The 15317-nt window shown below is 42.5% G+C and overlaps 1 long non-coding RNA gene across 1 annotated transcript; it reads left to right on the forward strand.

Annotated features, from left to right (window-relative positions):
* Window positions 1-1463: 1463 nt before the first annotated feature.
* Window positions 1464-9111, forward strand: LOC135920368 (uncharacterized). The gene is made up of 3 exons (XR_010570234.1): window positions 1464-2919; window positions 7507-7604; window positions 8094-9111. It is a non-coding gene; the product is annotated as an uncharacterized lncRNA (long non-coding RNA).
* Window positions 9112-15317: the final 6206 nt, after the last annotated feature.

The following is a 15317-nucleotide window of genomic DNA, read 5'->3' on the forward strand; positions in this document are numbered from 1 at the left end:
AATGATAGGTGTAACGTTAAGGGATAAGAAAAGAGCAGATTGGGTCAGGGAACAAACGCGAGTTAATGACATCTTAGTTGAAATCAAGAAAAAGAAATGGGCATGGGCAGGGCATGTAATGAGGAGGGAAGATAACCGATGGTCATTAAGGGTTACGGACTGGATCCCAAGGGAAGGGAAGCGTAGCAGGGGGCGGCAGAAAGTTAGGTGGGCGGATGAGATTAAGAAGTTTGCAGGGACGGCGTGGCCACAATTAGTACATGACCGGGGTTGTTGGAGAAATATGGGAGAGGCCTTTGCCCTGCAGTGGGCGTAACCAGGCTGATGATGATGATGATGATGATGATGATGTAGAAAATATATTGATTATTAGCAGCATTCTTAAATTTGAACGGAAAAAATTATTTGAATAGACAGATTTCACCTACCTGGCATTTCATTGGTGTTGGCTGTGTGGAAAACATTGGAAGCAGAGTGATTCATCGCTGCAGTCATTATGGCTACCAAAATAATTTCATTCAATTGGAAGATTTCACCTACCTGGCATCCTACTGGTGTTGGCTATGTAGAAATTATATTGATCAATTGTTGAACAATTTATTCTGAAAATAATCATTTAATTCGATGGACAGATTTCACGTGCCTGGCTTTTCATTGGTATTGGCTATTTTGTAGAGATTTAAAACAGAGTGATTCATCAGTACTAATTATGGTCACCTAAATACTTTCATTCTTTAGACATATTTCACGTACCTAGGTTTCTATTGGTGTTGGCTATATAGAAAATATGTTGATTATTTTCTGCACTTTTAATTGTCAACGGAAAAATTCATTTGAACAAACAGATTCCACGTACCTGGTATTTCATTGGCGTTGCCTCAGTATTGCTATTGTATTGGCTATCTTGTAGAGATTTGAACCAGAGTGATTCCTCAATGTGCCCATTAGGGTTACCGAAATACTTTCATTCAATAGAGAACTTTCACTTCCCTGGCATCCTATTGGTGTTGTCTATGTAGAAATGTTTGAAAATATGGTGATTCATCCCTGCACTCATCATGATTAAGAAATATTCTCTTTCAATACACAGATTTCAGGTACCCGGTATCCTATCAGTGTAGGCTCCGTAGAAAATGCATTAATTGCTCCACTCTTTATTTTCAAGAGAATAATTTCTTTCAATACACATATTTCACGTACAGGGCATAGCGTTGTTGATGGCTATTTAGAAAAGATTTAAAACAGAGTGATTCATTGCTACAACCATTAGAAATAACAAAAGAATTTTTATCAATAGTGTATCGTGATCTGATAGTATGCTTACCAGAGCAACCCACGTCATTATTTCTACTCGGCACGAGCCATGCCCTTTCTCTTTACTTTTTCCCTCTTTGCTCTTGGTGTGTCTTTATAAGCAAGCGCAATAAAGGACGCGAGCAGTTTTTCGCCCTTCACCATGTCGGCCTGCTCAATGCTTCGCACACGCACATAGCGCACGGAACGTTGCATGGTGCCAGAAGTGGCCGCCCGGTGCAACACTTTCCAGCGGGAGCAGGACTTCGGGTGCACCCAGGGACAGAAATGGACGTGCTGAAGCCACCGGTACCACTACTCATGACAGGTAATATGGGCAAGAATTGGCAACGATTCGAGCAGATGCGGGAACTCTACTTCACGGTAACAAAGCCGCATGACAAGCCCCTGAGCAAGGTAGCGAACACAGCTGTACTACTTAGCTTAGCAGGGGAGGACGCATTAGAAGTTTTCAAGAACTTCTTCAGCGAAGGTGAAAGCAAAAACTACGAGAACGTCGTTGTCAAGTTTGGCGCATACTGAGCGGCTGAAACAAACGTAGTGTACGAGCGGTATCTGTTCCGGAAGCGGATGCAGACAGCGCGGGAGAGTTTTGAACAGTTCGCACGAGACGGGAGGATGCAAGCCCGATCGTGCAATTTTGGAGAGCTAACAGACTCCATGATTCGCGACCGAATTGTGATCGGCATTAGCAGTGACAGCCTCCGGGCCAAACTCCTGCAAGACAACGAGCTCACGCTGGCTAAAGCCGAAAAATATTTGCAAGGCATCAGAGGCAGCAGCTGTGCAATGCGAAGTATGGGCGGTTAACGTAAACGAAGTAGATCCCTTCGATGTCGCTCGGATCTCAAGCAAGCATCCAAAAACGTTCAAATGCTCACGTTTTGGCAGAGAACATAGGCCACGCGACTGCCCAGCTTATGGCAAAACTTGCAGAATCTGAAACGCAAGAAATCACTTTGCTGTTTGCTGCAGAAGAGCGGCGCGCGTGGATGAGCTCCAGGATGACGGTGATGGCAACGACTTCGAAATTTTAGATGTGTGTACCGGTAACATACGGAATGAACTTGATTGTATGGTGATAGCGAGCCTTGGCGGCGACGAACTCAAATTCAAAGTCGACACGGGATCTCAAGCTAACGTCATCCCGTATTCAGCCTACAGGAAGCTGCGGCCAATGCCACTTGTCAAACGCAGCAACACCACTTGCGGTCATACGATGGGGCCATCATCAAACACCTAGGGGTCATCAGCCAAGAAGTAGTCATCGGTGACAGACGCCAGCATTTGGACTTCTGCGTCTCGGAGAAAAGAAGGCAGGCACTGCACGGGCTCAAGGCAAGTGAATTGCTCGGGCTAGTTTCCAGGACAGTCGACGCAGTGGCAGCAATCAACTCCGAACAAGTAATGCAGGAATTCGGCGAACTACTCGAAGGTACCGGCTGCATACAGCGACACTACAAGGTGTTCCTGTCTGCGAATGCTGTCCCAGTGGTTCAAGCGGCCAGACGAGTTCCTTTGGCCCTAAAGGAACCACTTCGCCACGAGCTGAAGCGGATGGAGCAAGCAGGCATCGTGACAAAGGTCAACGAACCGACTGAATCGGTAAGCCCATTGGTAACTGTCAAGAAAAAAGATGTAAAGTTGAGGATTTACATGGATCCCAGGATAATCAATGCTATCATAAAACGGGAGCATTACGAAGTGCCAGGATGGGAGGACATAGAGGCGGAACTGGCCGGTGCAAAGGTGCAAAGTCGACTTGACTCGAAAGCTGGTTTTCATCAAATTTTCATCAACTCCTTTCGGAAGGTATAGGTTCTTGCGGATGCACTTTGGAATTGCGTCAGCTTCAGAAGTATTTCAAAAGACTCTACGCGAAACATTCGAGTCGTTACCGGGCGTTCATGTGTATGTAGATGACATTTTGATTTGGGGAGTCTTGCAGGAACAACATGACCATCGGTTGAGCTCAGTACTCGAAGCTGCTAGGCAAGCTGGCCTTAAGCTAAACGCAGAGAAGTGCAAGGTTGGTGTTCACCAAAGTCGAATTTCTGGGTGATATCTGGAAAGACGGCGTAAAGCCCAACCAACGGCTGATCGAGTGCATGAAACAGATGCCCATTCCGGCCGATAAACGGAGCGCAGCGTCTTCTGGGTGTAACCAATTGTTCTTCCAAGTACCTTACCTCCTTGTCGCAGAGGACGTCTTTTTTGCGCAGCCTAATCAAGCATAATGCAGTATTTGCATGGTCGCCAACCTCCACGCATGTAAGGCACAGTATCGGCGACAGCCTTGGCAAGCAGCCACTGCTAGCTATCTTTGACCCTCAGAAAGAAACGACAGTGACGTCAGATGCATCAATGAATGAAGTTGAAGTTGAAGTTTATTTGCATCATCACAATACGGGAATGCTCGGGAAAAAAGTGAAAATCAATTCACTTGAGAAGCGCCCGAGCCTCCAATATACAAGGCATACAAAAAGGGCGACAATTAACAAGGCATTTTAACAGCTTGCCATTGCAGGTTAACCTCTAGTGTTATACAATGTAATGTAATACGAACAGCTTGACAGTAATTATACATACATAAAAATACTAACAGCAGTTGAAAAAGAGTACTGACGTCATGGAATGAAGAACTCTCGTATGTTACGTATGCTGCACATTTCTACATGAATATCCTGGAAAATTAGTTTGTTCAACAGAACTGCAAGTGCATGACTTAACATTTGCTACCCAAGCTCAGTACGAAAAAATGGCACGTGCCAATATTCTTTACTACGGAATGGATAAACAATGGTGTTCGTTTTCAACGATGATATGCTAAGAAATGCATGCTGGCTGTTATATACAGATTTTTTGTATCTTATGCATAGAAAATACTCGTAAAGTTTGGGCACGGGAACAATTTTAAACTGACGAACCAGTTCAGCAGTGTGTGCACTGTAATCAGCACTAGTGATATGACGTAATGCTTTCTTTTGTAGCACATGCAGTTTGCTAGTGTTAGACGATGTGGCATTTCCCCAAACCAGGAAACAATAGTTAAGATGGGATAAGAAGAGTCTGTTATAAATTAACAATTTTATGGATACGGGAAGGTATGAGCGAAATTTTGCTAGAACACCAACGCACCTATTTAGGCGAGACATAATCTGTTTGGCGAACTGACACAGGCTGCTCGGCCCAATTTTTTTAGTGAAGTATGCCTGATGGTTTGGGTTCAGCTCTCATGCAGCGCCACGGAAGTGAATGGCATCATGTGGCGTATGCATCAAGTGTGCTGAGAGACGCGAAACAGCGTTATTCACAGATACAAAAGGAAGCATTAGCAGTGACTTTCGGCTGCCAGAAGTTTTATTACTTCATCTATTGTCAAAAGATTGTCTTGGAAACTGATCATCGACCGTTGATAGCTATTAGCCCCGGGAATGAACGCGAGCGGCGCTGCGAGCGCCGCTCGCGTGACGTCAGGGCACGGACTCGCGCCTGTCGTCTGCTACAGTTTGGGCGTTGTCCGGGCGCTTTCTGCGGTGTTTTCGTTTGTTCGCCCTCGTTCTCTCTGCTTGTATACTTATGGTAGTCGTCTCAAATATATTTTTACGACGTCTTCCATTGCGAACATTTATTGAAAGAGCTAATTTCTTAGACAACAATGCAGCTCTCGAAGGCAACGCTACAGTGCCAGCCGAAGCGACGCAGACCAGCCCATTGCGGGTTTTTCATACGCGGATAGACAATCGCAAAAGCATAGCCTATAGGAATCCAGTTATCATACCATACCTGCCGCGGTGTAACAAGTATGTCAGAAAGCTGGCTATATATGACTTCTACAGCAGTTACGTTGATATTATTCCGCTAAAACAGGTTTGCTCACGACGAATAGTTCATGGTATAATATCGAATTTTTGCATTTCCTCACAGAAACGCTCGGCAGTAGCACGGGGACTTAACTAATACTGGAGCTTAGATTCTACGCGCCTCACTTGCTTCTTTAACTGCTTGTCAACATTAGGCAGTTCTTCACGTGTTTATTTTTTTTAGGTGCCGGAAATTTGAAGTAAAGGTAATGAAGGCTTACAGCTATTTACAGAGTACAAATAGGAATGTACCAATATATATACCCTTTTCCGTGCTACACGTTCAACTCACCTCTATAGAGCGCGTTTGGTAATTATTAATAATGTATGTTATGTTCCTCTTTTTTTGTCTACGTTACCAAGTGTATATCATTTATTTATTTCAATGCCGCAGTGTCTTTTGCATTGTTATTGTGGAAATATTTCACTGTCCTTTCATATATTGTATAACTGCAATGTTTTATGGCCACTATATAAATGTAATTTATATGGCGCTTGATGTGTTACTCCATGCAGCCATATTGTACCTAACGGGGTGAGGTTACCTCAAGCTGCGTCTGTGCGGCTTTTTTCCCCTCATCCACCTCCATTTACCACTCCTCTGTACATGTGTCTGTGTGAATGGAAATTAATAAAGCAAATCAAATCAAACTCACTTGGGAAATTTACTGGTGCTTGTTACTTGAGGAGTATACATGACGAATCTGTTTGGCGAACTGACACAGGCTGCTCGGCCCAATTTTTTTAGTGAAGTATGCCTGCTGGACCGCATAGCTGCAGCCAGAAAGAATTCGAAGCGTCAATGACTAGTAGTATGGGACATATTGAAGATATCGAAATTCCCCCGCTGGAGGGTCAGAAATCAAGTGAAAGTATATGCAAGGCTTGTGGTGCTTTCTTTATGAATGTTTGCGATTGGATTGGAACAAACTTAATTTAGCCTGCAAGGTTCTCTTTTATGTAGCGACGAAGCGAATAGTTATCCGTTTGTATAATTAAATAACGCTGGATCGAGACATGGTGAGACAGAAGGTGCTTGAATTTTCCTTTTGTAGGCAATCTAAGCTGCGGTGTAGTAGCTCGAGAATACGTTAGCCATTCCAGTTGGCGCTGTAAAAAAAATGCTTCATGGTTTTAATTCGAAGTTGTAGTGAACTGATGGGTTTCGCGAACATAGCGTGCCTCGCCATACGGACAGTCGATTGCTACCGTTACTTGATCAGGGGTGTGCCATATTGTCGATAAAGGCTACTGAGGGCCACTATGAAACGTTTCATCACTTTCAATTGAGTGGCTCTCGATCCTAACAACAAAACTTTTCTCTCAGGTGATTGCTACTATAGTGTTTGTGAATTAACTATGTAAATACTCTACATGACGCGCCGTCGTGTTAACAGCCATGAGCAATTCGTTTTTTGGAGGCCTGTTTCAGAAGGGGATGAAAGTAGCAGCAAACTTTTTTCATAAGAAATGCGCACCTAACTACTTTTTTACGCATTAATGAATGGCCATATTTGAATAGAACACACCAGAGTAATAGGAATCATGATGACAGCTTCGCTGGGCAGTGCCTTTCTAATATCGGATAACATGTTGACGCCAATTACCAAATTTTTCTTCCACGTAAAATGCAATGCCTCTCATAGCTAAATACTGAAGGAATGTCAAGTGCTTAGCGAAGCATCATACACAACTTCGCGCGTTGAATTTGCAGATATTCATTTTTTAGTCAAAATTTACCGATAGACACGGCGCATATATGCATTGCAAAACCTAGTAGACTCCTTTAACGCTACCTAGCTTGCGATATCCAAGCCGCAAAGTTTCTCGACTCACACGCTTTTGAAGAAGAAACTGTGGTTAAGGAATGGCGGCTGACAAAAGACAACGTGTTCTTCCATACGTACGGCTCGAGCCACCTATACCCCAAGCATACACGAAGGGAACGAGCGCGCGCGGTAGCCGAGCGAGCCGGAGCGAGCGGCGTCCTGGCCGTGACGTCACTGGCGAGAGGGCGCCACTCCTAATTCTCGCCGCTAATAGCTGAAAAAGCAATCACTGGTATGCCACCTAGACTACAAAGGTTTTTTTTTTGTACATCTGCTCTAATATGACTATACAGAGAAAAGACGGGGAATGCGGGAGATGGAAATTCAATACGATGAGCAAAACGTGAGTACGGTGAATGAGCCAGCGTTTCGACAAGTGGATTTGTCGTCTTCAAGGCGACGTAGACAAGTCCATTTGTCGAAACGTTGGCTCCAGCTTTCACCTTGTTCACCTTTTGCTCATCGTCTCTAATATGACTATGTCCTTCGATACGTTCCAGGAAAAGAACTCATCTTGGCAGACATGCTCTCGCGAGCCACAGCCGTGATGCCAGACCAGGGCGACGCGGACGCTGATGCCGATGTGGAAATCCATGCTGTGAGTGCGGTTACAGCCCTTGTCAGCGACGTCACGTTGAAGCGGCTAAACGAAGAGACTGATAAGGATCCCTATTTACGCGCCGTACGTCAGACCGTTCACAATGGTGAAAAAGTTGAAGGAGAGCTGAAATCTTTCACAGGCGAGCCGTCAATTGTGAAAGGTATTCTACTGAAAGGTACAAAAGTAATCGTGCCTGTGTTAATGAGACACGAGATGATGGCACGAGTGCGTGAAGGCCCCATGGGCCTTAATAAATGTAAATCAAGGGCAGGAAGCTTCATTTTTTTTGGCCAAACATTAGCGCAGATATCACAGAAAGGATCCAGAGGTGTGCAGTGTGCAAGCGCTATGCATATAATCGACCAACCGAACCACTCATCAGTAAAACTACACCATATTACCCATGGTATAAGGTCGGTGTCCACCTATTCGAATACGGTGGGAGGTCGTATCGTTTAGTGTATGACGCTCTTTCTAACTTTCCAGAAGTGGAGGAGTTGCGTGGCACATCGGCGACGACCGTCATTGACAAGCTGGGAGACATATTTGCGAGATCTGGTGTCCCGTATAAGGTGTGTACAGACAACGGACCTCAGTTGAGAAGCCGAGACTTCTGCCGGTTTGCAAGTAAGTATGACTTCCGACAGGTCACCTCAAGCCTGGAGTTCCCGATGTTCAACGGACTTGATGAGAAAGGCGTGCAGGTAGCTAAATGAATATTGAAGAAGATGAAAGAAGCAAGAGAAGACTTCTGGCTGGGGCTACTTAGGTACAGGTCAACCCCCTTAGAAGATGGACAATCACCCGGAGAACTACTCCAAGGAAGGCGATTAAGATCGACTCTTCCTTATTTCAGCAACCAGCAGAGGACGCAAGTGCGGAAACATGTTCAAAAGAAATATTCGAGACGGGTTCTACCACCACTGGAAAAGAGACAGACTGTTAGGCTGAAGAAAAAGTTTTGGTCACGGAAAGCGAAAGTGGTTAAGCAGGTGTACCCAAGATCGTACGAAGTCTTGACAGAGGACAACAAAACACTCCATCGCAACAGGCAAGATCTGCTCCCCACAGGTGAAGCTTTCATCCAGGACGCACTGGAAGATGACCACGCTACTGACGAACGCCAGCAAAGTACACACGCCACTCCCGACCTGCCCGACCAGATTAACGTACCACCTGTAATGGCGACAAACCCCACTACATCATTACGAAGATCTCGCGGCCAGTTCAGACCACCTCAACGTCTGCAGTACGACTCGAATTTACAACAGTTGTCTTGAACTCTTGATTTTTTAATACTGTGAGGACGTGGCATTACATAGCTGCTGTTCTAATATGTGTACTTTGAAAAGGAGAGGGATGTATCATGATCTGATAGTACGCTTACCAGCGCAAACCAACGTCACTATTTCTACTCGGCACGAGCCGTGCCCTTTCTCTTTACTTCTCCCTCTTTGCTCTTGGCGTGTCTTTATAAGTAAGCGCAATAAAGGACGCAAGCAGTTTTTTGCCCTTCACCATGTCGGCTTGGTCAATGCTTCGCACACGCCCATAACGCACGGAACATTACAAATACAGAAATTTCACGTACTTGGCATCCTATTGGTGTTGGCTATTTAGAAAATATATTGATTAGTTGCTGCTCTTAATATTTTGAACAGAAGAATTTGATCCGATAGACAAATTTCACGTACCTGGCATTTCATGGGTGTTGGCTATTTAGAAATGATTGAAAACAGAGGGATTCATCGCTGCATTCATTATGGTTGACATCATTTTTGAATAGATAGATCTCATGTACGCGGTATCCTATTGTTATTGGCTAAGCAAAGATATATTGATTAATTTCTGCACTTTCTATTTTCCACTAAAAAATGATATAAACAGACATGTTTTACGTGCCTGGTATTTCATCGGTGTTGGCTATGCAGAAGAGATATGAAGCGAAGTGACTCATCAATCCACTCATTATGGTTAAAAAGATAATTCAATTCAATATACAGATTCCCCTACATGGCATTCTATTGGTGCTGGCTACGTGGAAAATATATTGAAAATTGACGCACTCTTTATGTTGAACTGAAAATTTATTTCTATAGAGACATTTCACGTACCTGGTATTTCATCGGTGTTGGCTATGTAGAAAAGTTTGAAACAGAGTGATTCATCATTGCACTCATTATTATTAACAAAATATTTTCATTCAATAGGCATATTTCAGGTACCTGGCATCCTATTCGTGTATGCTCCGTAGAAAATACATTAGTTACTCCGCTCTTTATTTTCAAGAGAATTTTTTTTTCACTAGACAGATTGCATTTACCTAGCATTTTATCGGTATTGCCTATGTATAAAAGATTGGAAACATTGTGATTCATTGTTGCGCTCGTTATAGTTAATGATTTCACTTAACAGACAGATTTCACGTCTCTTGCATCCTGTTGGTGTCGGCTATGTAGAAAATGCGTTGAATAAATGCTGCGCTCTTTGTTTTCACCCGACGTCGCTCCCGCTTCTTTGTTGTGCGACGAGTGCCTCGGTCGTGCTGAGCTGGTGCACTTACTTTTCGACACGCACCTGCTGCTTACATCGCTGCTGTAGACCTTGTGGTTTCGAGTTCATCACCGCACCCTTTTACTGCATGCATCAACCGCAATCTTTCTATGACGCAGCCTCGCGCTTCTCCGTCTTCTTAATCTATTCAGTTCTTCGTTTGATTGCCACAGTACTTCTTTAGGTCAAGCGACAGCTGTCTCCCACATTATCGACTGATTTGCCGCTCTCGTGCTCCTGCGGCAGAGACCGCACCAGGTTTCGGCCACAGAGAGGCGGCTTTATTGACGAGCAGGTGACCCACATGCTCACTGGCGGCTTTATTCAGCCATCAAGTCGTACGTGGGCATCTACGATCATTCTTGTTAAAAAGAAAGATGGTTTTCATCAGATGTTGCGTCGTTTATCATCGTTTGAACAAGGTCACGTAAAAGGATATGTTTAACTTAAATTATCAACGTGCTGTGCATAGTGCATAGGAAAACAAAAAATTCAGTGCCATTATGCTCTGTGAAGGTGGATGGCCAGCGAAGCTGTGTATATGGATGACTATATTTATTTATTTATTTATTTATTTATTTATTTATTTATTTATTTATTTACTTACTTACTTACAGATACTGCAGGCCCTATTCGGACCCAAGCAGGAGTGGTTACATCAATGGTAATAAACAAGACTAGAAATCGAAGAATAGAAAAATACAGAACAATAAAAAATATCAGAGACATCAGCATTTGCAATTTAGAATTAACAGCAAATACGAAGTAGGAACAATAGTAGTTCGCAACTCGACAACAAAGTAGTGATAAACCATGAACACAAAACATATCACTCAATTCAGCGTTTCACCTAATTTTAGTAGAACAAACAGACGAGGATTAATTAATTTCCTTCCTTGTGTGCAGGACGCTATTAATGAAAAGAAAAAATATTCACCAAATGAACCAACAATTCTGTTGTATTAGCATTGACTACTTATTGTGGTAATTTGTTCCATAATGAAACAGCATGATGAAACGGGGAATATTGATGTACGTTAAGGTAACTGAATGGTTGCCTAACTGTTTTGTTGTGTCGTGCACGGTTAAAGCGCATTGACGGCTCGGTTATATTGATTTAATATGTGTGCGCATACGCGCCCTACCTATTGCACGGCAGAACGCAACTGCTGATAACGCCGCTAGGGCATGTTGACGTAGCAGTAAAGAGGCGCACACATTGGGTTTACGGGCACAGCAGCGCGCCCGTGAAGACCGTCTTCGCGAGCAGAAACGTGAATAGGCACGGAGGCGGCGGAAGGAGGCCACCGACGACGGGCGGGCCGCCCGCGTCAAGCGTATGCGCGATGCCCGCCGGGATCTCGAATGCCCCGAGGAGGAGAACGCTAGACGTCAACGCGGCAACACCACCGGCGTATACAACCGGCGGCGTTGCGATATCGATTTCTTGGTCTACGCGAATCTCTTCTAAGCACGCACAAAAATACGGAAACCTAACCATATACAGCTTCACTATAAAAAGATGACAGGGAAAGTGCAGACTACTAACTTTTTCCACGCATAAATCTTTGCCATGCATACCTTTAGCCCGCATAGGCGACGCACTTGACTGCGAGCAGGAAGACAATTTTTTTTTTCTTCCTTTGATCTTCGCTCTACACACTGGCAGGTACCCATGGCTGAGACTTATCGCTGTCCTCCGCATTTGTCACACCGGATGGCTTGCATGAATTTAATGTCATGACGCGCGGCCTTTGCAATGCGCCAGCTACGTTTAAACGGATCATCGATAATATAATGTGTGGCCTGAAGTGTCAAACGTCCCCCAGTTATTTAGATGACTTTGTTGTGTTTGTGCCCGACTTCCCGACACACTTTCAACACCTGAAACGAGTTCTGACCTGCCATATGCAAGCTGGCTTGCAGCGTAACTTGATGAAGTGTGCTTTTTTTTTTGCGCAGAGTTATTAACCACATTGGGCCATGTTTTCTCCAAACATCGCGTAATTCCTGATGCCGCTACGTTCCGAGCCGTGGCTGAATTTCTTAAGCGAATGAGACTACTACGTAATGAACCTGTGCTTCAAAGACCTGTGCGATACAGTTTCTTACTGGCACCCATGACCTTTATACCTTGTCAGATGAGTATGACGTCATATTTACCCCCTTACGTTGTCTGCTTACCTAAGAGGTGGGCAGTGCAACATACACGAAGGACAAAAGGAAGAAGACGATACGAGTGCAGACTAACAACTGTTAACAACGAACTGTTAGTCAGCGCTATTGTCGTCTACTTGTTTTTCTCCTTCGTCTTGGATGCGTAGTTCACGCCTAAAGGCTGTTTCACATGCTGCGACTGGAAAGACGAAAATCGGTGCCGTCGGACGCATCGCAATGCGATTTTTATAGGGCCCAATTAACATGATTGCGATTTTAACAATGTGACTGGTGCGACACCCAGTGTTGCTTACTGCCAGGTTTCGTGGCACAGGCTGCATAATTCTTTTATTGTAGTGAACAAAACGTTTACATTATAATATTATTGACTTTCCTTGATTTGGAGCAAATAATATGTACGTTTAGTAATTTAAAAACGTGTTAAGATTTGTTTTGGAGTGCGCAACGGCGGTTTCTGAAGTTCAGTGCCACATGGCTCACGTAAACAGCTGTTCGCAGGTGGTTCAGCGCTGTGTGTTGTCTCATCTGCCTTCTGTGGCCGTTTCGTTCTGCTAGCGCTACAACTCTCTACAAGATGGCCTATCGACAAGTTCATATAGTTACCCTCACCGAATATGCAGTATTCGAAAATCGGATATATTTATATATTATATAATATATATATATATATATATATATACATATATATATATATATATATATATATATGTATATATATATATATATATATATATATATATATATATATACATATATATATATATATATATATATATATATATATGTATATATATTATATAATATATATATATATATATATATATATAATATTATATATTATATATAATATATATATATATATATATATATATATATATATATATATATATATATATATATATATATATATATATGTATATATATATATATATATATATATATATATATATATATATATATATATATATATATATATATATATTATATATATATATATATATATATATACAACGTACAGGTTTCTGCAAAAGTGACGGTAACTGCTCAAAAAGTTTGATGCGTCGGTGCTTGCGCCTTTAGAAATATTTAGAGAAGACTCCAATATATATATATATATATATATATATATATAGGGGTTTTCTTCAAAGTTCAGCACGCAGGACCCGACGTAGCATACGCAGGAAAGAGACGACGAACTTTTTGGAAGACTTCTTTTACTTAACGTTTTCGGCTGGTGGACCAGCCTTCGTCAGAGTACAGTAACGCATGTACAACACATACACAGTTTTAAAGGCACCGTATCGCGAGCAGAGGGCGCGCTATCTACACTGACTGGACAATACACTGCGCATCATAAATCATTATCATTGCGCATCATAAATGATTATTCATGACACGCATTTTCGAGTATACAAAAAATGAAATCCAGATGTGTTCACGATACAATACATACAAACTAGGGGTGTGCGAATATTGAAATTTTCGAATACGAATCGAATACGAATAAGGCGAAAAACTGTCTTCGAATATCGAATCGAATATCGAATATATGTGTACTATTAAAAAATTGCAAAACGAGGTAACAATAGCTTCATTACCCTTTTAAAAATAATATTGCATTTTACGAGGCTGCTTCAGGTTAAAGAGGCACTCATTATAGGTAATACACTCAGGTAATGTCAGGTAATGCTCTGTCAGGTAAACGCTTGTTACAGATTATCGCGAAGGAAAATATACTGCTCAACATGTTCAGTAAGTAAGGGCTCTCTATGCACTGTGACAACATTTGTCCAGGTAACATTTTCTAGGTGCATATTTTATTGCGCATACTTACAAAGCCCGAAAGTACATCATATATTGTTATGAAAGAGCCCTGGAATAAAGCTTGGTAAAAAAAATCGAAACTGATCATGTCTCACGGGCCTGATGCAGACAGACTGGAACAGAGCGTACACATTCATAGTAAGGTTCGTTACAGCACTTAAGATCACATTGCTGTAACGCTGTGTCGCCGTTTTGTACCTTCTTTTGTCCCTGTTTTGTGTTGCGCTGTAACGAACCTTACTATGAATCCCAATAAACTGGCCCAACTTGCCATCTTGATGTAGAGCATACAGATAATGAGCGGATCATGTGAAGCTCCCAGTGAATAAACATGTTTTTAGGAGAATGTGGAGCAAGCATATAATTCGTTAATTGCTAAATTATTCACAGTCTGTCCGAATATTCGCTGTTTCGACCATTATTCGGCCGTCCTCGAATATTCGGGAATTTACGAATATGCATTTCTCGAATCGAATACGCTTCGAATAAGGAAAATATTCGATTCGTATTCGAAATTTCGAATATTCGCACACCCCTAATACAAACATGACTCTCAAGTAAGTGCCAGCGGTTACAATGGTTATGTGTAGTGAAAACAAAATGACTTACACATCTAGATACAAAGGCGTGATGTTTAGCACATGGCATCTCGAAGTGCAACCTCGAATTATCTAAAAATTGATATGTTAAGCGTACAACTTCGAGCCACAGCAACATACGTAAAAAAAAAGCCACATGTAAAATAGGAGACAGAAAAAAGCGCTGAAATCATGTGCGTACACTGTGTGGGAAGTGTATATTCGTGCTCAATCTAAAGTTAGACAGGTTAGTTTTCCTTTGTTTTCATTTATTCCAGATGAGACAGTGTTAAATTTGTGAATCAGGTAAGATTCGCGAAGCTCGCGGTCATGGTTGGTGCGGAATCCAGATTCGAGTATTGTTACTTTGAGATTATTAAATGAGTGGCCCGGCATGTTAACATGTTTCGAGAGTGGTAGATTTGGTTGGGATTTGGCATGTGACCTGTGGTTGTTAAAACGGATCCTGAAAGGTGTTTCAGTCTGGCCTATGTATTGCATGTGGCAAGTGCCGCACTCGAGCAAGTAAACTACGTTATATGAATCACAGTTGAAACTGCCTTTAATAGTGAACATG

Source organism: Dermacentor albipictus, unplaced genomic scaffold (genome assembly GCF_038994185.2).
Source record: "Dermacentor albipictus isolate Rhodes 1998 colony unplaced genomic scaffold, USDA_Dalb.pri_finalv2 scaffold_13, whole genome shotgun sequence".
NCBI classification, from domain to species: Eukaryota; Metazoa; Arthropoda; class Arachnida; order Ixodida; family Ixodidae; genus Dermacentor; species Dermacentor albipictus.